At 34.9% G+C, this 27,984-nt stretch overlaps 1 pseudogene; it reads right to left on the bottom strand.

The window, feature by feature from the left end:
* Positions 1-12,514: 12,514 nt before the first annotated feature.
* Positions 12,515-27,731, bottom strand: LOC141617218 (succinate dehydrogenase [ubiquinone] iron-sulfur subunit 3, mitochondrial-like; annotated as a pseudogene).
* Between the last annotated feature and the right edge of the window lie 253 nt (positions 27,732-27,984).

The raw sequence follows: 27,984 nt of genomic DNA, 5'->3' as shown, positions 1-27,984 counted from the left end.
TCTCTTCTCCCTTTGCATTCTAGACTTTGTTCTTACTTATTGGCGCCTACGTGCTTGAACTTTCGACCACGTAAGCTCGGATCTTTCCGGGTACCAGCCTCTCCGTTGCATGACCGACCAATTTGACCAACTACACATAATCAACTTAATTTAATCAATCGTTTTCCTCTTACGAGGGCACTCTCTTTGCATTCGCGTCGAGCATCACTAATCGATATCTTAGTTCTTCTCGTTTCGTCAACATGTAAGTCTGAGGGTTTATAATCTTTATTTATTTATTGTATTTTAATTATTGTATCATCGCCAATTGTAAGGTTTACGTCGAAAGTACCATTTAAAACCGATTTCTAAAACCCTTCGTTAAAACCTGTTTTTGCGGATTTCCAGTAAATAACCGTCGAGAAAGGACGCAGCAACTGCTGCGCCTCTTCGAAGGAGCGCAGTTCCTGCTGCGCCTCTTCGTGAGGCTGCCGCAGTTCCTGCTTCCTTTCTTCTTCGTTTGTCCTCTGTAATTCGTGTCCAAAATTCTTTCCTTTGTTTGTTTGTTTGTTAATTCATCATCATGTTAGCATATAATTCACATATATATTATAATCATCATCATTAGCATGTTTTAATCATCATAAATCCGACTTAAATCCCAAATAATCCAATATTTGCGGGTTTTCGTCATTATAATTCAATTCCGGGTTGTAGAGATTCAATTTGTTCATATTGGGTTTCTGGAATTCGCCTTTGATAAATTTTCATCTGTCTTTTGTCATGTTCATCGCATATTCGTCATTAATCCATCATATCTAACCTAATTAATTGACCTAATTTGTTTGACTTATTAATATTTTTCACTTCTATCATTATTCCATCTTGTAATTAATTCGTTTAATTCCGTCTTATTCATGCTTTGCTGCTTTTATGACCCATTCATATGTTAAATAACATGCTAATAACTTTCATCCGAGTAAATAATTTAATCGATCCTTAAATCACCAATTGACATTAACGGCTTGCAATTACGGCTTCACAGCCAGAACTGAGCCAAGGAACAGACGCAGCGTCTGCTGCGCCTATTCCAAAGGACGCAGCTCTGCTGCGCCTGTTCCTGGCTGAGTTCTGTCCCTGAACTCTGTTTTTGCCTTGACCTAGTTTAATTAGCTTACGTATTAATTAACTATTATCCGTAATATCACGCTAATTCCTGTTCGTTAGTTTATTCGATTCTTTCCTTTATTTCTTTTTCTCAAATTATCCGTTTTAAAGGTATTTTCGACATAAATCGCCTATTCCAATGTAATTAATGTAATTTCCATTATTGTAATTTTATTATTATTGTATTTTGTATTGTTTGTATGTTTTCACATGTAAATGAGCATTAAATCCTACTTCGACCCAATTGTATGCTAATTACGTGTTTCACCGACTTAGTATTTCTCACATGCTAGGATTAAAACTTGGATGTTGCATTGCATGCATATAGCCGACGATATATCAAGTACGAATAACTTCCCTAATCATTAGTAGAGGCCGCTATCGAGGCGGGCGGGATTAGGTGTCCGATCAAAAGAGCTTCCTAATACGTACCCTCACCCCTTACTCCAGATCTCCGTGAACACCCGTGTTCATTGGCATCCACGAGAGTCATTCTAGACATAGAATGCTAAGGGTAACGATTGCTTAGTGTTCATGTCACTACTTTGTGTCTTGACATGACACGAGGTACTCGAACGGTTCCAATTTCCCATAAAAATTGGTGGCGACTCCATACAAAATGCAAACGCTTGTTTCGTTCTCACCAAGCGCCCCCGTGGGCGGCCCACTGTCCACAAACTCGTGCACACTTACGGTTTTATTTTCCTTTTTGTTTTACGGTAGCAGGCTACGCCCACGTTGTTTACGGGTCATACAGAGTGTCTGAGTCGTATTTCCTCCTCACCCGTCAAGGTTCGATTTCAAAATGCCAAAGATTTCAGAATTCCGAAATTTCAAAAACTTTTTGCGAATTATGGGATAGATGATCCAAGTAGTGGTACATTTCAAGTCAAGGTTCAAATCTCAAAGTTCAAAATCAAATTTTGGGTCGACGACCCAACATCCAATTGATTCGTTTCAAATTCAAAATTTGGGTCGATGGCTCAATTATTCAAAATTTTCAACATGTGCAAATTTCGGGTCGATGACCCAGTCTTTCAAATTCAATTTCAGGTCGACGACCCAGCATTCCAACACTTCAACTTCAGACCTCGGGTCGATGGCCCAAATTTCAAAAAATTCAAATATTCAAATTCAATTGTTTTTTGGGTCGATGGCCCAATATTCTAAGTGATGACAAATTCAAACTTCGGGTCGATGACCCAATTATTCAAAATTTTCAAATTCAATTTTCGGGTCGATGACCCAATCTCTTAAATGATCCAATTTTAAGATCGATGATCCAAATGTGCTTATGTGATGATTATTGCTTGTACATTTTCTATGTTTCAAATATAGCAGGATATGCTTCAACTGGGGGCTCTAAAGTCTTCGACTTTAGAGCCATCACAAATCAGGGGCTCTCTGAAGCCGTTGGCTTCAGAGACCATTATCAAGATGTAAAGGATGACATCCACCAAGAATTCAATTCAATACAAGAGTATGAAATGGAAGAATTCCATAGCTGAAAGCAAATGATGAAAGTGGCGGCAACCTCCTCGAAAAGTCTCGTCCCATTTTGACACCTGCCAGCAGATGATAAGCTTTGGGCAAGTGTCAGCAGATGATGAATTTTGGACAAATGCCAGCAGATGATAAACTTTGCGCATGTGTCAGCAGTTGCCGAACTACGACGCGGGTTTGATTCCGTCAGAAACGGATACGTAGGCGCCTAAGGATAAGGCTCAATCCACCATATACGCAATTTATGGGTCGACGACCAACGATGATAATTCGACACAACAAAAGCAAGAGTCAATCCCCAACGAAGTTTCAGGTATGATCTCTTCTTATGGCTGGCGAGCTTATATACGCAAGTCTAATGGACTATATACGACCCGAAGAATCCTCAGGTCGAGAGGGACCTGGGGTATACTTTGACTTTCGCCTTGTCCAAGCCTCAGTCAAAGTGGGGGCTTTGTAGATACCCGTATCCGTCGATATTGGAATTTATAGAGAACCCGACAAACATCCGATGATGATAGGACATATGTATTTATTAGTTGTCATTGTCGTTATTTGGGTTCGTTTTACATGTAGAATGAGCGTTGTCGACGGAGTATTTTATTAATTTAAATGATATTTAAATTAAAGCTTTTTTAAGGTAAATTCATTTTATTTTATTTTGAATTTATTTTCTCAAGTTTATTTTATTGAAAATAAAATAAATAATTGATTTGAAAAATCATTTTATGAGTGTATTTGATTGGAAAAATCATTTATATTAATGTGTTATTTGATTTGAAAAATCGAATTTGAAAATCGAAAACTCGTTTTAAACGCGCGTTTTGGAGCTCGATTATAGCTCGGTTTTTGAGCCCGTTTTCTTTACGAGTTGGCACGAATCTCGAGTACACTAACCAACCTAAGCCTCTACCCATCCAACCCCAGTTCGAACCCCCATAACCACGGCCCAAATCCCGTCCCAAACACCCCCCAACAGCCCGCAAAAAACACGAGCAGCCCCCCTGTTTTGCATGCCAAAACCCGAGCCCAAAACCCGCTCCAAACACCACCAAAACCCGTGCCCATTAACCCTAACCCATACCCTAGTATCCTACCCATATTACCTTAGCTTAACCACCAAGAAAACCCCTCACAAAGCCTCTCAAACCCTCACAAAAGCTGCTGGACAGCAGCTATGTGCAAACCGAGCCCGTCTGCCTCTCCCCTCTAAAACCCTACTTTAACTCCTTATAAATACCCCCTCTTCACCATACATTCAGTCCTCTAAGTTCTCCATACATACTACCGTCATTCACAAGCTTTAAACTCCAGAAACAAACCCTAATTGCCTCTCAAAAACCCTCGACAAAACCGACTTACAAACTGAGAATCAGTTTGTGTGTCCTCTTTGAAACCCTTCGTTCTCCCTTCAAACCTCCATCAAAATTCGAGTTTCTTGTTCCAAATTAACCATACAACATCCATCTACACATTAGACAAATATTTACGAGCCAAATTGCCCTTGAGAGTACACGAATTCCCTCGAAAAACAGAGTGTTATACACTCTGTTTTCGCGGCTTTTCCTGTCTGTCCAGTTCTGTTTGTGCTCGTTTTTCGTGCCCAATAACTCAAAACGAGCAGGGATTGTTTTAATATATCTGTTCTCCTCTCTTTCTAGTTTTCAAAACATCTTTTAAATCGAATTTTCACCGTGAAACGAGAGAGAAATCGCAGTTTGAAAGTTGTTGTCCAGATTTGCAAAAAAACGTGTTGTTTGCTTTGTTTCTTCGTCGACGACGGCCTCTCGAGATAAAATCTACCATCGATTACGACCCAAGACGGTGTCAACGATACATCTAGGTTAAGGGTGCATCAAATCCTCCTCTTTCTCCCTTTTATTTCGTTTTTTTACGTTTGTTTTTTATTGTTTCGTTTTATTTTGTTTATCGATTGTTATCATTAACTATGAAACTAGTTTAGTCCGAGTATGAGTTAAAGTACCACCATGAACACCCGCGTTGACTTGAGATGGGAAAGAAATCCGCTACATAAGTCGGTCGTAACCCCCGTCTCATTTACATATCCTCGTGTTCAAGGTAGGGCATTAATAAAATGAATTCTAACTTCGCTCTTCGCTTTTGACCCCTCTTTTGTTTCGTGTAATTCGACCCACCCTAGGACCCGTCACATGTTAGTATGACCTCTGATTGTTAACATATAACTCGTTTAGATGACATTAGATCAGTTTAATAACCTAATTAGACACGTTAGGGTACATCGACATAGCTCTAAAAATCAACTAACAATTCTATAACCTAATTGAACGCATCTATCTTTTCACTCGATTTCTCGCTAGCATAGGAGTGCGTGATTAGCACCTTCCTATTAACACTAGATGAGTAGCGTTAATATCGTAACTTTTTGACCTAATTTGACCCCTTTAGGCCGTGTAGAATACACATTTGCAAGACATCTTTTCAATCGATCAACGTCGTTTCTAACTTGTTTTCTAGCCCGCTTTCGAACTTGTTTCGCAATCAATTGATCTAACTAATGAACCTGACCTAGGACCTAGGGTAGCCGTGTCTAGAGTGGCCATGGCTTGGCCGTGTCCTTTGGTCTTTCTTGTTTCGTTTGTTTTACATCGTTTGTTCTTTATTGTTTTGTCGCTTGTAATTTATCGTTTGTTCGTCGAGTTGTAATTTTCAAGTTAGCTTTCTTTTATCGAGTCAAAACCTCTTCCAAAAACCTTAGTCTTGTTTGGTTAGATGGTTGTGCCCCAATGCATGTAAGAGCGTAGTAAATCGCATGTTGTTTAAAGCAACATGGCCCGATTTATGCTAATGCATGCTTTGGTGCGTAGCCCTATGTCTAATTCGATGAGATTAAGTGAAAGCACGCATCACGAGGAGTGACCCAAGGCCGTGAGTCATGTAAGCCGTGGGCCACCCCCCTTGTGCACGTTTCCCTATGCCGAATTGGCCGTGTAGTGTGTCGTGTATGGTTTTGTGTATAGCGTTGTATTTTAGATCGAGTTGTATCTTTAGTTTCTTGTTGTGTCGGCATGAAATGCCTGGGTTGTAATAGGATAGATCCCAACGGCTCCCCCATTCCCCTTAAGCCTTGTTTGTTTCGTTTTGTATGTTGTTAGATCAATCAACCCACATGCTAAATTACAACTTTGACAAAGTTAGTTTAGTTGCATCTAAATCGACATAGAAACTTCACATGTTAGGGTTTTGAAAACGATGTTTGCATATCATATATCGTAGTAGCTATGACCTTGTTTGAAATCCGACACTTGACTTAGTAGAGGCCGTTACCGACGGGCGGGGTTAGGTGTCCTTATGGGCTTCCTAACACGTACCCTCACCCCTTACTCAAGATCTATGGCTTGTGGATCCGTCTAAATACCTTTGGATTACGAGAGTCATTCAAATCGAGTGATATAGGGTACAAGTCTTTTTCTTTAATCACTCGTAGTCGATTGGCTTTATGCTTTTCGATGAAAGGTGTAAAGTTGACTTGAACGGTTCCAAGTTCCCAAAAAACTTGGTGGCGACTCTAATTTGTCTTAATTCGATTCGAAAGAACCTCGAGTCGATTATGCCTAGTGTGGATCCCGCGGACGCAGTTCCCGAGGGCCTTGTCCACAGAGAGCTTGAAACCCTTAGGAATTGAGGCAGCTGTGGGCTCAGAGTGACTCGCTATATTAGGCATCTTTACTGGCTTGGTAGCAGAAATAGAATTGTCTTCTTCACAAGACGGGTCTTCTGCAAAAAGAAAGTGTTGTAGCTCGGGTTCGAAAGTACTCAAGTCTTCCTTTCGAATCTTTCTTTGCAGACGGAGTCTAAGCCGAAAAGATCTTTCTGGCTCAGGATCAGCTGGGACTAATTTCGACCTTTTTGACCTGGGCATATAAAACACTGAAAGAAATAAGTGAGAACTGTCTCAAGGAATAAAAATTCCCTGAGACGGATAAAAATAATCGAAACAAAAGGTAGATAGGGCTATTGCCTCCCCGACAATGGCGCCAAAGTTTGATACTGTCGTTTGTGTACCAAAAATAAACCTAAATATACTAACGGAAGCTAGTGATAAGTAGGGTCTATTCTCCACAGGGAGGCAAGATATCTGTCTAAAGGTCCGTCTATTTGAGTCACAATATGGGGGTTTTGATTTTGATTTCTAAACTACTAAAGGATTGAAGGAAAGGGAAATTACGGAAGAGCAATAAAAGCGAGTAAATACGATAAAAGTGATCAAATAAAGAGAATATGCCAGGATTTCGGTTCACCATGGTAGTCTATTGACTCAGCTGCAAATAGCCTAGATAATCAACTGTGAGAAGGATAAGAGAAAGGTCCTTCCGGTCCACTTTCTATCCTAGATTTCCACTAACTTAACTTCTGTCCTCATTAGGGTAATCTACTGTTCATAGCAGGTCTATTTATTCCAATCTTCCGATCCAGGAGTAAAGTTAACCAGATTAATGTAATTTAGAAGCGTGCACTCAACTAAATTGATGTTACAGTTAAATTGCTATGGGGACAGATTCTCACATGTATATTATCTAGCCTATTCGCCACATATTCACAAACCTAGCATGGATCCATTAGTCCTAACATAAAAGGAATTAGCTACTCATGTTATTAAGGGTGTCAACATTAATAATAATAATAATAATAAGTATGATAATGGAAGACATGATGAAATAATAACAATAAAACAAAGATAAGATTAGGGCAAAAGTGATAAAGGAAGAACAAGAACTAAAGCAAACAAAATATTAGGATTAAGGAGGGAAGAATGATTATAATCAAAATGAATCCGGCGTAGAGATCAATCCAAAAGCAAAGCACAAGGGTTCTGTAACACCCCCATATACCAAGGAGCCTTAGCAAGACCTTCCCTAGCATATAAAGGCGTTACCATCTCAGTTGCCCGAGGAAAGCAATCATCAAAAGTCGATAAAAGAACGTTTATAGTTTATTACAAGTGATTAAACCAAAACTACTGATACAAAAGATACAACTCAACATCCTTATGTGAACTATCCTTGACGTAACTCGTGAAAGACCCATCCCTGCCAAGACTCCAGCTAACTTCCAAGACATCACCTGTAAGACTGACTGCTCACCATAAGGGATCACGGCAGACACAACAGAAACAGACAAGAAGACAAACCACACAAGGTCAGTAACTGAAGAAGGACACAACAACAACAGCCGACACACTACAGACACAACCAAGAACACACACAAGCCACAACCACTCCAACCAATCACCGTCACCAACTGTCCACTGGACCAGCCCTGCCAGTGGGGGACTGCAGTCGTACCCACCAAATCCCCGCTTATCAAATCGAGCGATAACCCTGTCCCATTAATGTGCACATCCCCTCCCGTGGTGGGTTCCACGGAGGGCGAAACTAGGGCGTGAAGCCACTCCCGCAAGTGACTCCACCCAGCCAGGGACGCGCCCGAATATCACAAACAGTTATACAACAACAATCAACAATATAAACCAACAACCGTCACAAACACCAGCAACCAATATCACAATCAATCCAATCATACCGATGCCACAAACAACACAACAAACGACACACTAGACAACCGACAGAAACTGAGTAGGCGAACCTACTTTTAGCCAACCGCAACGATTCCATGTTCAACCACATGACATCAACCAAGCAAGCAATACACCTATACAAACAGTACAATAATCCATTACCACTCCTACATCCCTAACTGAAAACGACAACGACAATGATGATAGCGATGACATACCTACACATAGCTATCCGGCGTCAAGACCGCTACCCGACTCAAGCAATCTACCCCGAAGGCATAAGCATCATCCAAGGCTCCAAAGGAAGGGATTATGGTGAAGGGAATGAGGAAAGGCGACATATAGGTTTAGATAAAAGAGGCGGAAATGATTTGCGATTCTATCAAAACATGATTATAAATCCCCGCTGTAAAGACGCTACTCGATCGAGTAACTAACTTACTCGATCGAGTGACCCCTACTCGATCGAGTACTCAAGCTACTCGATCGAGTAGCCTCGACTAGATCGAGTACCACTCATCCAAAGCTTAACATGACACAAGACATCTCATGTACGAGGTCCCAAAGACTACAACAGGCCCCTAAGGTCGGTCAACGTCAGTCAACGGGTCCCTAAAAGGGCGGGTATTACAGGTTCAGAGATTTAAGCAGTAAAGGAAAGAGTAATTAAGAGTATGAAAGATATATTAAAGATAATCATAACGACCTAATTACGACTTCCTTATATAGGGGAGCATAATACTTAACAAAATAAAACAACACGGGCTTAGTAAACCCGCATAAAATAGAAAACCTCTCGATCGAGTGGATTCAGACGACTCGATCGAGGTCTTCTCCAACATAAGTACTCGATCGAGCAAATAAAGCTCTCGATCGAGGAACTCTAATAATGACCATTTCGATCGAGCAGATAGAATCACTCGATCGACCCTCGTGTCAGCCAAACCACTCGATCGACCCTCACTGTGACACCCTCATTCATTACAAAAAAAAAGTAAACACATAATTCTAGATAAAAACTGCATGGATATGTTTGTAATAGGTTCATTTGGGTAAAGACCTGTAATTTTTAAAACCTGAACCTGTTATAAAAATATCCAAATGGGAAGGTGTCAAACATGTAAGGTCCAAAATAGATCTCATGAATGAAACATCGCTAAAGTCGTGAAACAAAGTTATACAACCCAAGTATGAGAAAGGGAGACATATGTCCCTAAAAAGTATATGACATAAAAAGTGTTTAAGGGTCACAATATAATAAAGTCAATCTAGGTCCCAAGGTTACTTTGCTCGCTAGCTCGTCCATGTACCCCATATATGCATCACCTACCTGTCAATCGCATTTTATACAAATACGAAAGCCACAGTCAGTGGGGAGTAACTCCGAGTTCTCCCAGCCACGAAATGTCATAATTAATATAACATGTAAACATAAGAATATGAATACGAATAACATATAGCCTTAGCATATAGATGCTAGACAATCGTGCTTAACATGTGAACAACAATATAACAACACATAGTACTAGCATGTGAATACTAGACCGACTCATACTACACTATCATGTGAATCACATAACATCCAGGAATCCAAACTCTATCAACCATAGCCGGCTTGCATCTCACCTTCTATGATTCATAAAATCATCAAACAAGAAAGGACAATATATCTAGAGACAGACATAAGTTCTAGGACAGTCAATAGTCACTCTGTAACTCGAGTCTATACCACGAGGTAAGGTAAACACCCTAGTCCTAAACCTGCGCAGACCTAGCGACATGCGGAAATTACCGCATCCAAGACCCATGATCACACATATGAGTACCCCTAAGGAGTCCACCAAAGGGTTGGCTAGTACTTAAGCTGACCACATACTTCTAAGAGTACGTCAGGAGGTCATGCCCTAACTTGGATATAAGCCCACCAAGCTAAGACACAAAGGCTATTAAGCGGTGAACATACACTCGTCAAAGACTATAAGGGCCTATCTATGACGAAGGCCGAAATACTCACCTAGGACCTAGTCCCAGCTTGAATACTTTAGCCTACTCCACACAAGACAAGTAGGACACCCAATTAACCATAAGAGGGGCAAAGAGTCCAAACTTGCACACACAAAAGATCATACACACCCTAGCATATAAAAGACTACGCAAGAGCATATTTAGCTGACAATCCAACAATATCTCCAATATCGATAATAATCCAGATTCCAGCTAACCAACAGTACCATAATCCATGAGAACAAGCTAAAATAGCAAAGAGGCAATAAGACTCAAGCATAAGGCATCCAAAGCATCCAACAACCAACATGTGAAATGATAATTACAAATATCAAGGCATAACATAAACATCCAATAACAACCAATCTCACCTCAAAGACAAACCCTCGACCCGAGTCCCGCGACGGGTCATCGGTCAAATCGAGGCTGACCGGTTTAAACCTAGTTTGACCAAACTCGTTCGGTCAATATGGCCCAGCTCAGAGTCTTGGCCTACTTTGGCCCAAATCACAAAATTCATCACAATATCATTCTCATGCCATTTCCAATTTCTATCATGTGAAAGACTATCAACATAAAAAAATATATTCCAACTTACAAAATAACTAATTCCACAAAATTCTCGCATAATAAAATAGCATAAATAACCGTCTCACACAAGGGTAAACTTTTCTATAAATTTTAATCGATAAAACGACGCCATTTACTCATACGGACTCCGAATTGAGTGATTCAAGTGGCTAAACCACCTAATTTTTCGATGCCGTTCATCTGTCATATTTTTGGAAACATTGAAAAACGTCTCGGTCCGATACGGACGCGTTCCAGCCAAAACACGTACTTGTCACAACACATAATTCCTCATCCAAATTTGTTCCAAACAATAATATACAAATGGGTAACATAAACTAAATATAAACATACTCATCTTATTCCATTCATTCATTTATCAACAAGATCGTCTCAAACAACAACAAACAACAACAAATGACAACAAGCAGCAACAAACAACAAATACAACTACTAATGTGACATTAATTCGTCGAGTAATTCGGAATAGTTACCTTAAGCTAGAAAAGAGACAAGTAATAACTTGAGAAAGCTTCTAAAACCCAAAATTACTCTTCATCTTCAACAACATATGAGTCACCTAACTCATCTTCAAATTCTTCACCTATAAGAACAACAAAAACACAATTATTAAGCTTAAATTCGAAACCCTAAAAAAAAGTGTCTTAAACAAAAATTGGGGGAAATGAAAATAAAGCTTACTAGTAGATGAGGATTGAAGAGAGGATTCCAAATATATAATTTTTATGAGATTTGGTGGAGAAATGAAGGAATTATGGTGGATTTAGGGATTGTAAGGAGGATTTTTAGTAGGTTTTTGGTGTTTGAGAGAAGGAGGAGATAGATTGAGTTATGGAGGATATGAAAATTGGAAGAGGGGACAAATGGAGGGTAGGTGGCCAGCCAAAAGGCATGGGGAGATGGGTCATTTGTTTACGTTTTGGTTCGTTTCGACGGAAATTAGAAATATTCGTCGAACGCGATTTCCGAGAAAATTAAAGTTCTTAAACACGATTTTACTAAAAGATTAAGTACTCATATGCCCAATATCCAAACTCGTTTACCCAACGACCGTAAGAAATGGGAAAATCCCAATTTTACGACTTTTATCCGAAATCTATTTTATCAAAGGAAAAGGTTTAAATATAGTTTAAATCACTTTTAAACATTTCTAAACTATCAAAAATGATTACATTTCTTCAAAATAAAATAAGGTTATATTTTATCAAATAAATTTTATTTCAAATAAATTAATATTAAATTAAAATAGATTAAAATATTACTCTTCAAATATAATAAAGGTTTTCAAATTTACGGGGTGTTACACTCACGTCTACTCGATCGAGTGCTTTTCCTCCAAATCAGCCTCTAACTCGTCTTTGACAGCTCCCTTAACCTACCTTCACGCACTCCAAGGCATGTCTCTTGCTCTAATAATTCCCGTCTCCTTATAATGCAGGCTAAATAGGACGGATAAGGCGCGGTTTCACCACTTTCAGGTTCATTTCTGCAAATTAGACAAAACAAACCAAAGTAGCCAATTCGGGGCATTTTTCAATTCATAACGGTACAAAAAGGCATAGAAATACGTGCAATGAAAGGCTAAAAAGACTATATAAATTGCACGTATCACAACGCTGCTGCTTATTTTATTGTATAGCTGGTTTTACAAGTTAACAATAAACTCAATAGATGTGGTAATAATATAAAAGAAGTCTACACAGAGATTTTGCACGAACAATTACAGGCAAAAGTGTCTAAATAAAAGAAACCACACAATACACACATCTAGATTGAATCTTCTACTTGGGCCTTTCGGGCTCCCTGCTCCCTAGCTTCTCTTCATATTCAGAGTCTCGGAGAGACTATGCATAGTCTTCATCTTATTAATGGCGGCCGCAGTATCTAGGCTCTTGGGACATGTTACTGTACAATTTATAATAGTCCTGCACCTGTACAACTTCTTACTATCCTTTGTTAGAGCCTGTAACCTCTCTTTGGTATACTCGTGTCGACTGTCTGACATCCATCTATATGCATGTAACAATGCTGCTGGACCTAAGAACTCCTCTGGGTTCCACCAGTATGACGGACATGAGCTAGAGCAGCAAGCACATAATACGAACTCGTATAATCCGTTTAGCTTATTTCTGTCTTTGGGTGATTGTCTGTACTCCCGTCCATCTTCCAGTTTAATCTTTTGTCTTTAGCCATGGCTCAATCAATCTGTGACACCATTGCCACATTGACTGAGTTATGATCTACATGATGGGCAAATTAATGTAATTTGGAAACGACCACTATTACTCGAACACTCAAGTAGAAGTATCAAATTCATGTCTTTGGCTTAAAAATATTCAAAAATATTATATTTACAAAATTAATGTAATTCTAAAATTAATGTAATTTGACTAGTGGCAGACTTGGGCATCATAATGAAAATCCAAAAATATTATATTTACAAAATGCACAAAAAGATCTGAATTTAGATGCCCATCAATAGTGGTTGGGTCTGCTGAACGCGCCAATTAGTCCAAACCCATATCTAGCTAGTACTGTGTTTTTTTTTTTGGTATAAAGGGACCCAGAAGGGCGATTTTGATGCTAACGGGGTTCGAACCAAGGTCATGAGTACCAACTCTTATGACTTTACCAACTAATCTAGTTGACATCTACATATCTCTAAGTACTCTAAGTAATGTGTTAAGACACTCTAAGCAAGACATTATGAAGAGGTCAATGAATTAATTCATCGATCAATATTACCCTAGCATCACCATAAAAACAAGATAATATGAAGTGAATGTTTAGTTAGTAACCACTCATACTTGTATTGTTGGTAGAAGTTGGTAAGATCAACGAAAAGATCTTTGATAACGAACATGTGGGGAAGTGGAGTGATTGTGGTGGGCTTTGTAGTGTCTTTATCAATGGGCTTAAGGCAGGCTATCGTGTTTATGCCATCTATATTCATAGAACACGATCCACAAATTCCTTCCCGGCATGATCTCCGATAGGTCAAAGTTGAATCATCCTCGACTTTTCTCTTTTGTAAAGCATCCAATACCTAAACAAATCAACATACACATAATTCATTACTCATTACATTTAAAACATGTCACTAGTGGTCTAGTCATCCTCTGAAATGTGTATTTGTACATTCTTTTTTATCCTTATAATAACCCGTGTTCCAGTACGATTATTTTCGTTCTAGTGACTTCACTTAATATATACTCCGGGTTGCAGTAATTTTTTAATGATTTGAAATTGAATATTGAAAATGTTGTTCTATACAACAATAGTGTTTTTGGGTGTCAAATGAGGAGGAAGGCTGTTACAACTTAAAAAGAAGGGGGATTCGAGCTTGTGACACGGTACCTCTATTTTAACCACTAGTCTAAGTAGAATACAAGATGGTCCCTCCAAATCAACTAGTTTACGTTTTTAATCTTTGTGGGCAAGATTTTAATCCGAGGTTAAGGTAAAGAACTAGTTGAGCTTGGATTTCATAAATTTTAAAATTAATAATTATTGAATATTATCACCAATTACACAACAAAGTCGTTGTAGTATGGTGGTAAGTATTCCCGTCTGTCACGTGGGTGATCCGGGTTCGATCCCCGGCAATGGCGTTTTTCATATATTTTTAGTAGCAACTGAAACAAAGTACTCCGCAATCAATTAAAAGAGCAAAAAACATACAATGAGGGCTATGAGGCCACAAGAAGAGAGATGGACGAAATCTTATATCTTATCTTATATATATATATATATATATATATATATATATATATATATATATATATACTGGGTTGAAGGGCTGTGAATGTGACACATGTCAACCCAGCATTAAATACAAGTATTAATTACAGCTGAACATTAAATATAAACATAATAAATGCTACATAAATCTCAGCAAAGTATTAATTAGAGTTTAATAAATGTATTATAAAATTACATACAACAATTACGGTGATTTGATTTTAAATTTATATAAAAATAATTTGATAAAAATTCTAAAATGTAAATCATTACCTTTATTGCGAAAAATGCTTTAAATTGACTATACTTTTCATTATATTTATTGAAATATTTTGATATGTATAGATGATTAAAGTGGGTGTCTCACAATGCGTTACGTTTACTTAAAGAAAAACATTTTGAGAAAGTTATAATACTTAGACCATTATATCCATAAAAAAAATATTTGGAAGAATCATTGTGTTTATTAAAAACAAAACTTAAAGATAACTACTAAGAGATAAGTTTTTATGATATGATAATGAAAAAATTATATTAGACAAATTAAATACATTTGAGATTTAAGATGTTTTAAATAACGTGATAACGAGTGGAGATTTGTACATGAATGGCGACTTGATCTCTATCGTAGAAAAAAGTTAATATTTTGGTACTGATTAGTGATTACTTATTATTTATTATGTTGGTACTGATTATGAAAAATGGTCATTATATTGGTTTATTTATCAATTAACCCTATTTTATATGTAGTTGTTTCAAAAAACAAAATATGCAAATTTCTTATAAATATGTTACTTGATACATAGCATATGCAAGACATACACAACCAAAACATTCGGATAACTTTAGCTTTGACCCTGTATGTTTAATATATATATATCACACATTATACATTAAAATTTGAAAAATGCATCAAATTATATTCACATCGTTTTGAACCAATATTAATTGATTTGGATCATAACGTATCGTGAAATGATCTAACTTAAGAACTTAATGTTGATTTTTGCATTATTTGAATACATTTATTTTAATTAATATGATATTTGATAAGTCACAAAATTATTTATATAATAATGTTTATCATGAATAGAGTTATAGAATTATCACTTACTCCCTCCATTATTCATTATATGTCGTTTTAGGAAAAATCACAACTATTAAGAAAATGGATTAAGTGTGATAATGACATTAATTAAGCATTTAAATAGAGCTTTGGAATGAGCAAAATGGTTGGAATTTTACAACTCACAATGAATTTCTTTATCGTAAATCAATGAAAAAAAAAGGTTTGCATGAGATGTAATTAAGAACCCATAATTAATTTACAATTCCAATAAGAGAGAGAGAGAGTCCATAGGAAATATAAAACGACATATAAAGAGTAAATTTTTTAATTACCTAAAACGACATACAAAGAATAATGGAGGGAGAGTATTAGTTATAATTAAAACTATATGTATTTAATTTTAAAACATTGAAGTTAAACCAAAGAAAATAAGATTTGAGAAAATTAATTTATTTTTATTTATAAGTAAAGATATTAAATGTTATATATGAATTATATTATTTTTATTCAATTATAATAATAAAATTTTCAAACAGGCCGCGCGAAGCACGGGATACTACCTAGTATATATATAAAATTGGGTTGAAACGCTGTGGATGCGCCACGTGTCCCATACAGCCTTAATGACAAGCATTTACTACAGCTAATCACTTAATATGAACATAATCAATGCAGCATAAATCTCACTAAATATTAATTATAATTTAATAAATTTTATTATAAATTACATTAAATAATTACGTTGATTTGATTCTAAATTTATTAAAAAAATATTTTGATAAAAATTCTAAATTGTAAATAAAAACGTTCATTGCGAAAAATGATTTCACGAGTATAATTTTCATTATATTTATTAACATATTTTGATATATAGAGATGATTAAAGTGAGTATCTTACAATGTTTTACATTTATGTAAAAAAAACATTTTGAGAAAGTTATAAAACTTAGACCATTATTTTTATTAAGAAAAATATATTTTGAAGAGTCATTGTATTTATTAAAAACAAAACTTATATATTGCGACAAAATAAATACATATGAGATTTTGAGAGGTTTAAATACTGTGATAACGAGTATGTATGTACACAGTGATCAAGAGTGAGTTTGAATAATTAAAAGAAAATTAATGATTATTAAGTAATATAATATTATATAGGGGTTTTCTACGTGGTACCCCGTGTTTCTTCGCATTCTACGTGGTACCCCTATATTTTTGAAAATATAAGTGGTATCCCTAAATTTAGTAAAATGTTCTAAAAATAACCAATCTACTAAAAATCACGTTTTTAATATGTTAGATTTTGTAAATAAAACTAGCTCTATTGCCCGTGAAATTCACGGTACGTTTATGTTGGACATCAATGTTTGATGATGCGGTAAATTTGTTGAAGGCGAGCTTTTTCCGCACCATGAATTGAATAGTGATTTTCACTTTCACCAAAGATTAATTCTTTTCTTAACCATAATCAATTACGCAAAAAATATATGGATGTGGATTAGACTTCTTTAATGTTTAAACTCATAAACAGTAGTCCATGAATTTAGTATAATGTGATCTCACAGAGTTACAATTGTATACCTGATATAGATAAAAGAACGTAGTTAGTAAAACGAAAGACAAAAATATAGAGATATAATAGCTATAAATAAGCATAATATCATGGGAGTAATTAATTGTTCTATAGAAATTTGGACACTAAGTCACTAGTCCGTTACTCTCTAAGAAATACATAACAAATATAGGAGTATTACCAAGACTATAAGAGTACATTGACAACTTACGAGAAATAGAGTTAATAATTCAAGACTATTAGAAAGAAAAAACAAAGACGTGAGAAAAGGAGATAGCGTAACAAATATAATATTATATAAAAACGTGAATTTAGTAAATGTTAACACAACATAATCTCAAACCATTATACTCATTTGGTACTATGTGCAAGAGAGATCAAGTTACTCTATAAATTGTAAAACTATCAAATAAATTCACAATATTAGTTAATATAAAATTAGTAGTAACTGAGAGTTAAAATGTCAATACCTTGTGTCAAGAAACAAAATCAAAGGGAGCGACTTGTAGAATAACCTGCCAAAATAAAAAAAAATCAAATTATTACATAAAAACATCGAGGATAACAACTGTTGTAAGCCCTATAATAGGTAACTAAACACAATTAAACATGCAACACAAACATCTAAAAAAAATTTGAAAAATGGTAAGAAGAAAAATGGCTTTGGATAATGAGAAGGGATCAAATGTTATGAGAACTTGTGAAACTTTTATAGTATATATAAACAAAGATTGATTTTGTACCTTTTTCATTTATGATGAAAGTAAGTTAAAGAAATATAAAAAGGCTAAAGGGTGTAGTAAAATAAATTATTTTACCATTTTTTTTTACTAATAGTTGTGTACTAAATAAAAATTTATCATAAGAGTAAGTTATGGAAAGATGAAAGGCAAAAGGGTGTAGTAAACATAGTTTACTATCTTTATTAATAGTTGAATATAATAAATAAAAATAAAAATAATTGTATAGATACATATCCTAGATGGAAGAAACTTAGAAGTGACACATGGCACTTCAAAAGAGGCTCAACGTGCCTTTTTATGTTATTATATAGATATAGATATGTTTACAATTGAGTTGACGATATTTATGTTAATGACATGACAAATTATTGCCAAAAAATCAATAAAAAATGTATAAATTAAACATTTTAAAGAGGCGGATTAGAGCATTTTGGGTATTTTAAGATGTTTTTATCATGTTTAGGGGTACCACGGGTATTTTTGAAAAGCGAGGGGGTATCGCGTTTGAATTCAAATAAATACAAGGGTATCTTGTAGAAAAACCCTATATATAAACAACATGAAAAAGTAGAATACACATTACATTTTCCTTTAATATCTTTAGTTAAATATGTATACGTCAAGAATAAAACATTAGTTATGACTAATTAGATATTACTTTTATTTAAATATTTTATATGTTATCTTATAAAAATAATATTTGAGAAAGTTCAACCTATTTTGTTTATGGTAAACTCTTAAACATCGTTATATATAGTTGTTAAAAAAACAAAAGGTGCAAATTTCTTATAGATATGTTTGACACATAGCACATGTAAGACACAACCAAAATATTTGAATAAGTTTAGTTTGGGTCATATATGTTTGATACATAAATATCAAACGTTATACATACAAAATTAAAAATTGCATAAAATTATACTCACGTCATTTTGAACAAATATTTTAACTGATTTGGAACATAACGTATCGTGAAATGATATAATTTGATACCTTAATGTTGGTTGTTGCATTATTCGAATAAATTTTATTTTAATTAATGTGATATTTGAACAGTTACAATTTTTTTTGTAAAACGTTGATCATGCGTAATTAACTATAGACTTAGTATTAGTTTTAATTAAAATTATATGTATTTTATTTTAAAACACTGAACTTAAACCAAAAAAAATAAAATTTGAGAAAAAAAAATAATTTATTTTTTTTATAGGCAAAAATATGAAAGGTTATATATGAATTATATTATTTTTCTTCAATTATAATAATAAAATTTTAAAACAGGCCGCGCGAAACGCTGGATACTACCTAGTGTGGACACGAGCCACTCGCGCCGCGCGCACCCGCGCATTGTGATGTTTAAGGCGGCGGCACTTCTCCCACGGAACCTTGGATAGCCAAAGCACGTCATGGGCCGTTACCGATTTGTGAGGCATTGAAACCGGTGAAAGATTGAATAAGCCTGCATTTGTGGAGTCGCCACCGATTTGTATGGAAAATTGGAACCGTTAGAATACCTCTTGTCATGTCAAGACACAAAGTAGTGACATGGACAATAAGAACTCGTTATCCTTAACATTCTATGTCTAGAATGACTCTTGTGGATGCCAATGAACACAAATGTTCACATAGATCTGGAGTAAGGGGTGAGGGTACATATTAGGAAGTCCTTTTACTGAACACCTAACACGCCCGCCTCGATAGCGGCCACTACTAATGATTAGGGAAATTATTCATATTTGATATGTTGTCGATTATATGCATGCAATGCAACATCCACAGATTAATCCTAGCATGTGAATTAAACTATGTCAGTGAGCACGTAATTTAGCAATTAGTAATATCGAATTGGTATTTAGAGTTGATTACATGTGAATACAAGCAAATAAACCATACATAAAAACGATAAATAAACGACGATAATTGAAATTACAAATGAATTACAAAGGTTAATTGATTTACGTCAAGAGTACACTTAAGACGGAATTTTGAAGATAAAAAAAAGAAAATAAAAGGGTTGAAAATCTATAAAACATTATTAAAAGGCTAAGCCTAAAAATGCCACGTAGACAATGCCTCATGGGATGAAAAAAAGCCACGTATACGTACAATAACCATGTGACTTGGCAAACTAATATGACATGGATTATCAATTTATTATTATATTGTATTAATTTATTTCACTTATTTCCTTTAAAAATCCATCCATATTCCATTAGCTTTAAACTTAATTAACTGAAAAAAAACTACAATAAAAAAATACGCATTAATTATAAGTTAATAATTTCAAGATATTTCATATGGAGTAGTATTATATGTATTCGAAATAAAAAAAACTGAATACATAAGAAATTAAGAACGAAGAAGAATAAATGAAGTTGAAAACAAAAAAATATTGTATTGTCACTAATTCACTACTTTTTTTTTGAAAGACACTAATTCACTATTGTTGTTAGTTGTTACTATAACTTTGTTGTATATAGAAGATGTTTTACAGAACTAATTAATCGGCAAATGAGTATTAAATATCATATAAAATATTTTTTTTGGAAAATAAAAAATATATGGAAAAGAAAATATTTATTTAATTAAAGTAATTTACAAAAAAAAAATCTATAAATACTTAAGTGAAATTAAACACTAATAATAAAATTTTAAAAGGGTAGTAATACCGTGTATTTAGTTCATTAAATTATTTCTCGTAAAGGATAAGGTTTTGGAAACTATAAAATATATGGAAACAAAATATTTATTTAATTTAAGTAATTTACAAATAAATTCTTTAAATACTTAAGTAAATTAAACACTAATAATAAAATTTTAAAAAGGTAGTAATACCATGTATTTAGTTCATGAAATTATTTCACGTAAAGGATAAGGTTTTGTAATAAAAAAAAAAAAATTGCATTGTTTAGCAATATATTTAGTAAGAAAAAAAAATTATATTTATAATTTTGTGTTCATGGTGAATTTAAATGAGACCTTCTCCATTCCACTTTTATCTATACAATATAGTTAAAAGGCAAATTAAAGCATTTAATTTTAATCCACATGTAATTCTGCTATTGGTTAATAATAATTTACTTATATTAATTACTTGATTATCTAACTAGAAGTAATCTCTAAACACAATGTGTTACATGCTTATAAATAAAAAACAAAATAAAAAATATTAGTTGCAAACACAAAAAATAAATTAATATAAACTCTTTATTTTCCTCTCATAAATTTGCTATCAATCTACCTACTGTATTTATTTAACTTTTATTTCATTTATTTAATAGTTTGTCTTTTGTTTTTCCTCACAATTATTATATTTTGTATATATTTCTATACAATATAGTTAAAAGAGAACTTAAATCATTTAATTTTAATCCACGTGTAATTTTGCTATTGGTTAATAATAATTCACTTATATTTATTACTTGATTATCTAACTAGAGGTAATCTCTAAATACAATGTGTTACATGCTTATAAATAAAAACAAAATAAAAAACATTTGTTGCAAACACAAAAAATAAATTAATATAAACTCTTTATTTTCCTCTCATAAATTTGCAATCAATCTACCTACTGTATTTGTTTAACTTTTATTTCATTTATTTAATATATTGTCTTTTTGTTTTTCCTCACAATTATTATACTTTGTATTTATTTTACCATAATTTTGTATCTCTCCCTTAGTTCACAATCCATTCTTCTTCTCTCAAATAAATTCTTGAAATTAATTAGATAATTTATTACAAAAATTTCCTTATATAAATATTACAACAATTCTATTTTTCATTTTTATCCAAAAAGTTGATAGGTAAAGTATGCATATATAACCAAATGAGTTATTTAACTTTTTTATTCTTATTATGTTTTAAATTAATTAATAGTTATAATTTTATTTAGTTATTATTTTTGTGTTTGTATTGAAATTGCAGGAGGATGACAGACTCACATATCAATCATGTTGCATGAAATCTGGAAATAATGGTTATGGAACTTCTTTGAAATTTTCTTTTAACTTGAATATTTATTTTTTTGTTGGGTTTTTGATTTTTTAATTATTATTATGACGTATCGCAATATCAAATTGTATTATGAATCTATAATTATTGGTGACATGTTACATTATATATTCTAACCCTTAGAATATATATTAATTAACATTTTTTTTAAATTACTAAATTGTCGTACACCCTTTCGTGCACTTTGTTTTGTTACCTTGATTAGGTATCCTACCAACATATCTCCAAGATAATAAGCAAGAAGACAAACAAGCCGAATAACGCATTCATGAACAATACCGCAAAAAAAAAAAAAAAAATCAAACCCGTGATTCTCACGGGTCACAAAACTAGTTAAAGTAATAAAATAGGTCAGATTAAGGGTGATATTACGATTATTAGTTAATTAAACACGTAATTAAAGGCTAGGTCAAAGCGAGAACGGAAGTTCAGGGACATAAATCATCTCAGAACAGGCGCAGTGTAACAACCCGGGTTATAAAACAAAGGAAAAACTTATATAAAGTAAATATCAGAGTACGATACTGATAAAAGGGTCAAGGTCGCGGAAACAACTGATCAATCCGGTTTGCTACTAAATCAAAAACAAACTAATACATTATTCAAATGGTTCTTAAAATATAAAGCAAAGTCCTAATTCATTATTCATCTCGCCGCCAAGAACTTCCCCAACAAGATATCATCCAAACAGCAAACCATCTGAATAACCTGAGAATGGGGGTCGACAATCAGTCGGGAGTAACTAGATGCTCTCCCAGTCATGTTTATAACAATTGAATATAACTAACAATCATTAACAATTGAGATGCAAAACCAGTAAACATGTGAGACCATCTATACTCAGGAAAACCCGACACCAACTTACCATTGAACAATGACAAGGACAAACATATGAAATGATAGCTCCAAGTCAAACAACATGTGACGACGCATAAAGATATAAACCACATTACGACATCATGCGAAATCATAGATCCATCATAACCAGACATATAGGAACAAACCAAACATCAAAGCACAATGTATAGAATGAACGCCGTTAGAGCGATTAACGAACTGCCTCTAACTAATGGAGCGATTAACGAACTGCCTCCATTCAATGGTATGGGCCGATTAACGAACTGCACCCATAGTGGACCGATTAATGAACTGCATCCACATTATGTATAGCGTATAACCACTGCCTATATGCCTAAGACCTCGCCAGACCTCTCGGTTAAACACAGAGCGATTAACGAACTGCCTCTGCTACACCGAAAGACACTCGGGGAACAGAGCGATTAATGAACTGCCTCTGCTACCCCCCGACCATAGACCATAACAAATCCCTGAAGGGTAGCCTTAGTTCATTCCGATAGTATATAACTGATACTATCGTCATCTATACACCAGCCAACCAACAAATGCACAGTATAACCGACTGTACATATAATGCATGAACAACGTCATGACACAACTCATAGAACAGTATAACTGACTGCCCTACTTATCATACGAACAAGCGTAAACGACAACATATGCACACATATTTTCATACAATATAACTGAACACCACATAACTTGTGAAACGAGTATCAACCATTCAATGTTATAGTACTCCAGCTATAAATTTTAACACTAACCATTCAATGTTATAGTACTCCAGCTATAACTTTAACAATACCATTACCTCATAACTCAACGTTATATTAGCTCAGCTATAACACTGACTTCATTAGCCCAATGTTACATTAGCATTAGCTATAACATCAACATGTGACTTAAGTTATAGTAGCCCAGCTATAACATTGAGCTATAATCTCAAAGTTATACGGCTTCACCTATAACTTTATCACAACCTCAGAGTTCTACCAACCCCAGCTATAACATTGAGCCATAATCTCAAGGTTATACTAGTTTAGCTATAACTCTAGGTCTTCTCCCATACCACCACCGAGCCGCCACTAGGGTTTCCATGGGGAACCCTAGCCGTACGCCCAAACACCCAAACGGAGCATAAGCACGATACGTTATACAATTTAAACAATAAAACGCATACGTAAACACACAAACACAATTAAACATGACAATAAACAATCAAACACGTACCAATTACACAAATCAATTATTAAATCATGTAAATTACATCAATTGGCATAAACACAATTAAAGGAAAACACCTAGTTACCTTTTTAGCGAATTAAACCCTAGAGATCGTCTTCCACGATATAGATGTCTTCTCCAGCTGCAGTCTCCACGCCTTTATTGAATCATCCATGTGCCAAAGATAACGAATCTAATAAATATACTAATATATATATATATATATATATATATATATATATATATATATATATATATATATATATATATATATATATATATATATATATATAGGGGCGGGATCCAAGTGCGAACCAATGTACCGTACGAACTTTTATTAAAGAGGCAGATCATCTATGCGGCTAAACCCAACCAGTAAAACAAAAGGCGCATTTCCTTTTCAAACCCCAACATCAAATTATGCCACACTCTCTCTCTTCCTTAATTCCCTTCTTCAACCACCTAACACCGGTAGCCGGCAACAACAGACGCTAACAACGACGTCCTCTGTCGTCGGAGTTATAATGATTTACGTTGTCGCACCTCTGGTTCCGGCCATCACCGATGCGTCACCTTATATCTTTTGTCATCGGAGTTTCACCCTCACACGATCTCCCTGCTGACAAAACTACCTCAACGACCACCCAACGATGCCTTTATTCGTCTGACGCCGGCACATCCCTCACAAACACGCCCTCTTACTTTCTTACTTTCTGATTTGTGTTATTAGAGCGGAGCTCCGGTGGCGGCTTTCCGGTGGACGGACGAAGGAAAAAGGTAAGAAAAAAAAGAAGAAATATTGAGTGCTGGTGAAGTGGTGGTGGGTCTATATGAGATATGCAATATAGGTGGTCGTTTTTTGAGTTGCCATTGTAGGAAGGTATTGGTGACCGTTCATCGGCTGGGTGGTTGGTCTGGTATTAGACGGAGTGGGATGGTTGTTGATTAGAGGTGGGTTGATCGTCTGACATCAATTGGTATTATTTATAAGTAAAAATTTACAAAATAATATTTCAGATACACAAATTTATTATCCTAGATACACATATTATTACTCCCCGATATGCATATTATTACTCCCTCAAATAAAAAACAATAGTCCACGGGTAACCAGATTACTGGATACTAATGCACAAGTTTCGTTCTATACGGTAATCCGAAATCGGAGTCACAACTTTAATAACAAATTATGTTTGTATGGTTTAAAAAAATTCAGAGATATGTATCTAGTAAAGGCAAAGTAATGTATCTAGCTTGTCATATATGTGTATCTAGCAAGATAAGGAAGTGTATCTAGCAATATAAATTTGTAGGATGGGTTAACGCCTCAACTACAATGTCGAGACTTGAGAGTAATGACTACTGATAGAATGTACAGACTATATGCTAAGGACACTAGGAGTCAAGAGCGTACATCTTACGGCCTAGATACATATTTAGGGGAAAAGAATTGGTTGCTAGATGTAATTATAAATTTTAAGGTAGCAAATGAGGGTTAATTCCGCGTAATTACATCAAATGTTAAGTAAATATTTTAGATCAAATTAAATTTGTAGTTTTGATTCGGGTACGATTCTAACAAAGTCCATCCGAGTACCTCACTACGAACAATTTTGATTAAATTTGTAGTTCTGATTCGGTAACTAATCATTGCGAGTGTATATAATTAAACTAACATATAGTCCAAATTCAACTTTTTCTATTTTAGATATACTTTTTTTTCATTGAATTTTAGATACACATTTTAATCTACTCCATACTAGATACATCTTGATGTCATTGTAGATACATTATTTCATATATTTAATAAATCAAAATTTATACTCTGTAGACAGTAACCTGAATAATTTTATGAAATGTTAAATTTATTTCTTAGTTACAACTTTCAAGATACACATGGTAATACTACTAGATACACATGGTATTACTATTAGGTACACAAATCGACTTATGTATCCGGTAGTAATATCGTGTGTATCTGGGCTGGTATTTTGTGTATCCAACACTCCACCATGATCCACCAAGCCCACCACCGCTGCAGCGCTACCTCTACGACCACTGATTAACACCACACTACCATAGAACACCATGAATCTGTTGTTTCAACACCCACCACATCAAACCTACATGGTATTACTACCGGATACACAAATAATTTGTGTATCCAGTACCTGGACTGACATTTTGTGTATGTACTGCCACAACCTGCAACACCACCTCACCACCTCTCTTCCTGTGCATTGGCATGCACCCTCCATCTCTCTTCCTGTGCATCAGGTTCTGTCTCATTTTTGGGCTTTCCGTTCAATGCACCATCTGATGCTACAGCCGCTGTTTGATTTCCTTCATGTAACTAAGATGTGAGCATTGTTGCAAGAACAAGCTTACAATCAAAGTTTGATGTAGATCCATCATCATGCAGGCCAAATCTGGGTGTCATTAGTATTGGCCTGTTTCAAAACTAATATTTCATTTTTCAAGAGCATTCCCATAGACTGCAAGAGTTAATACTTGTACATAAAAGTAGTATAATACTATAATACACTCAGACGGACGATTCCGGGAAAAGCTTTTGCTAATTATTAACATCTTAAAAAAAAGATACTTGTTTGGAAGGTCAATGATGAAAAAAACGTTCCGTACAAGGTATGAAAAGATAATGAAATGGAAACTTGAACATGTGCCATCCTCAGGAAACTCGTGTAGAATTAAGACTGACTTACAGCTTTGCATAGTACAGCTTCATACAAAAATAACAAACTCTTGAATAATTGGGAAGCTTACTTGCAGCAGCAACGTCAAGTAGATGTACGCGCAAATGATCGATGCTTGAAAGAGGAGTCTTTAGAACAGCATAAACAGCCTACTCAAACAAAACAACCCTAGAAATTGACATCATTACCAAATAACTTAATCGCCAAACTGATTTAACCTAAATGGTAATACGTAACATAACAACACATAAGTACCTTCAAGAGGATGTTGAACCGGACTTGACAACTAATGATATGATATGATATGGGCCACTATGTAAAACAGTTAATACCGGATACACAAATCGATTTGTGTATCCGGTAGTAGTACCATGTGTACCTGGACAGATATTTTGTGTATCCACTGCGACACCACCTCACCAATCATACCCACGGCCAGTATCTCACCCAGACGACCATCACCAGTACATTCGACGGCGATCGCCCCAAATTCTCATGTGACCCCCCTTCATCCCATTTCCCTTACCGCCATCACATTCAGCGGTGTGTCACCTAATCTAACCCCCTATCGCCACTGCCGCCAACTACCTTCTCTAGTCTATGCCCTTTATGTCGTTCCTTGCCCCTGCACATGAACAGAATGCTTCCATCATCAACAACCCTGTTGAAAAAACTATATAACCATCACACACCTAATTAATAGATAAATAACCGATTAAAAACATAAAACAATCGTCAATTACGGGTCAATTGTGCAGATACTACGACATACGTAACTAATCGATAAGCAAAATATCAAAAATACTAATAATGAATTAAAATTAGGATATAATCATCACACACCTAATCAATAGACTAACAATCATAAAAAAAACATAAAAAAATCAATTAAATTGACCTGTCCAGCCGCCGCATTGCCAACATAAATAGCTTTTCCAATGTTATTTTCTATTTCACTTCTATTCCTTGCTATTAATCTGTCCATCCGCCGCATCGCAGCCGACTATGGTGGATGTCAAAGCGCTCATCGCAGCCGACTATTGTATTTAAATGTCATTCCGTGAAATAAACTATTTCATATGGTTAAACAACTAAACTAGCTGGCGTAGGAAAATCGTTGCCCATATTATTGCATTTTTATTTGTTATTGTCACTTGAAATATTTGATTGGTCGACTTTGACGGAAATTACTCGTATTAATGGAAATCCTTTTGTGCTATTCAAAGTAACACAAATATTAAAATGTC

This window comes from Silene latifolia, chromosome X (assembly GCF_048544455.1).
Source record: "Silene latifolia isolate original U9 population chromosome X, ASM4854445v1, whole genome shotgun sequence".
Taxonomy (NCBI): Eukaryota; Viridiplantae; Streptophyta; class Magnoliopsida; order Caryophyllales; family Caryophyllaceae; genus Silene; species Silene latifolia.
This window is presented reverse-complemented; position numbering and strand designations above follow the sequence as displayed.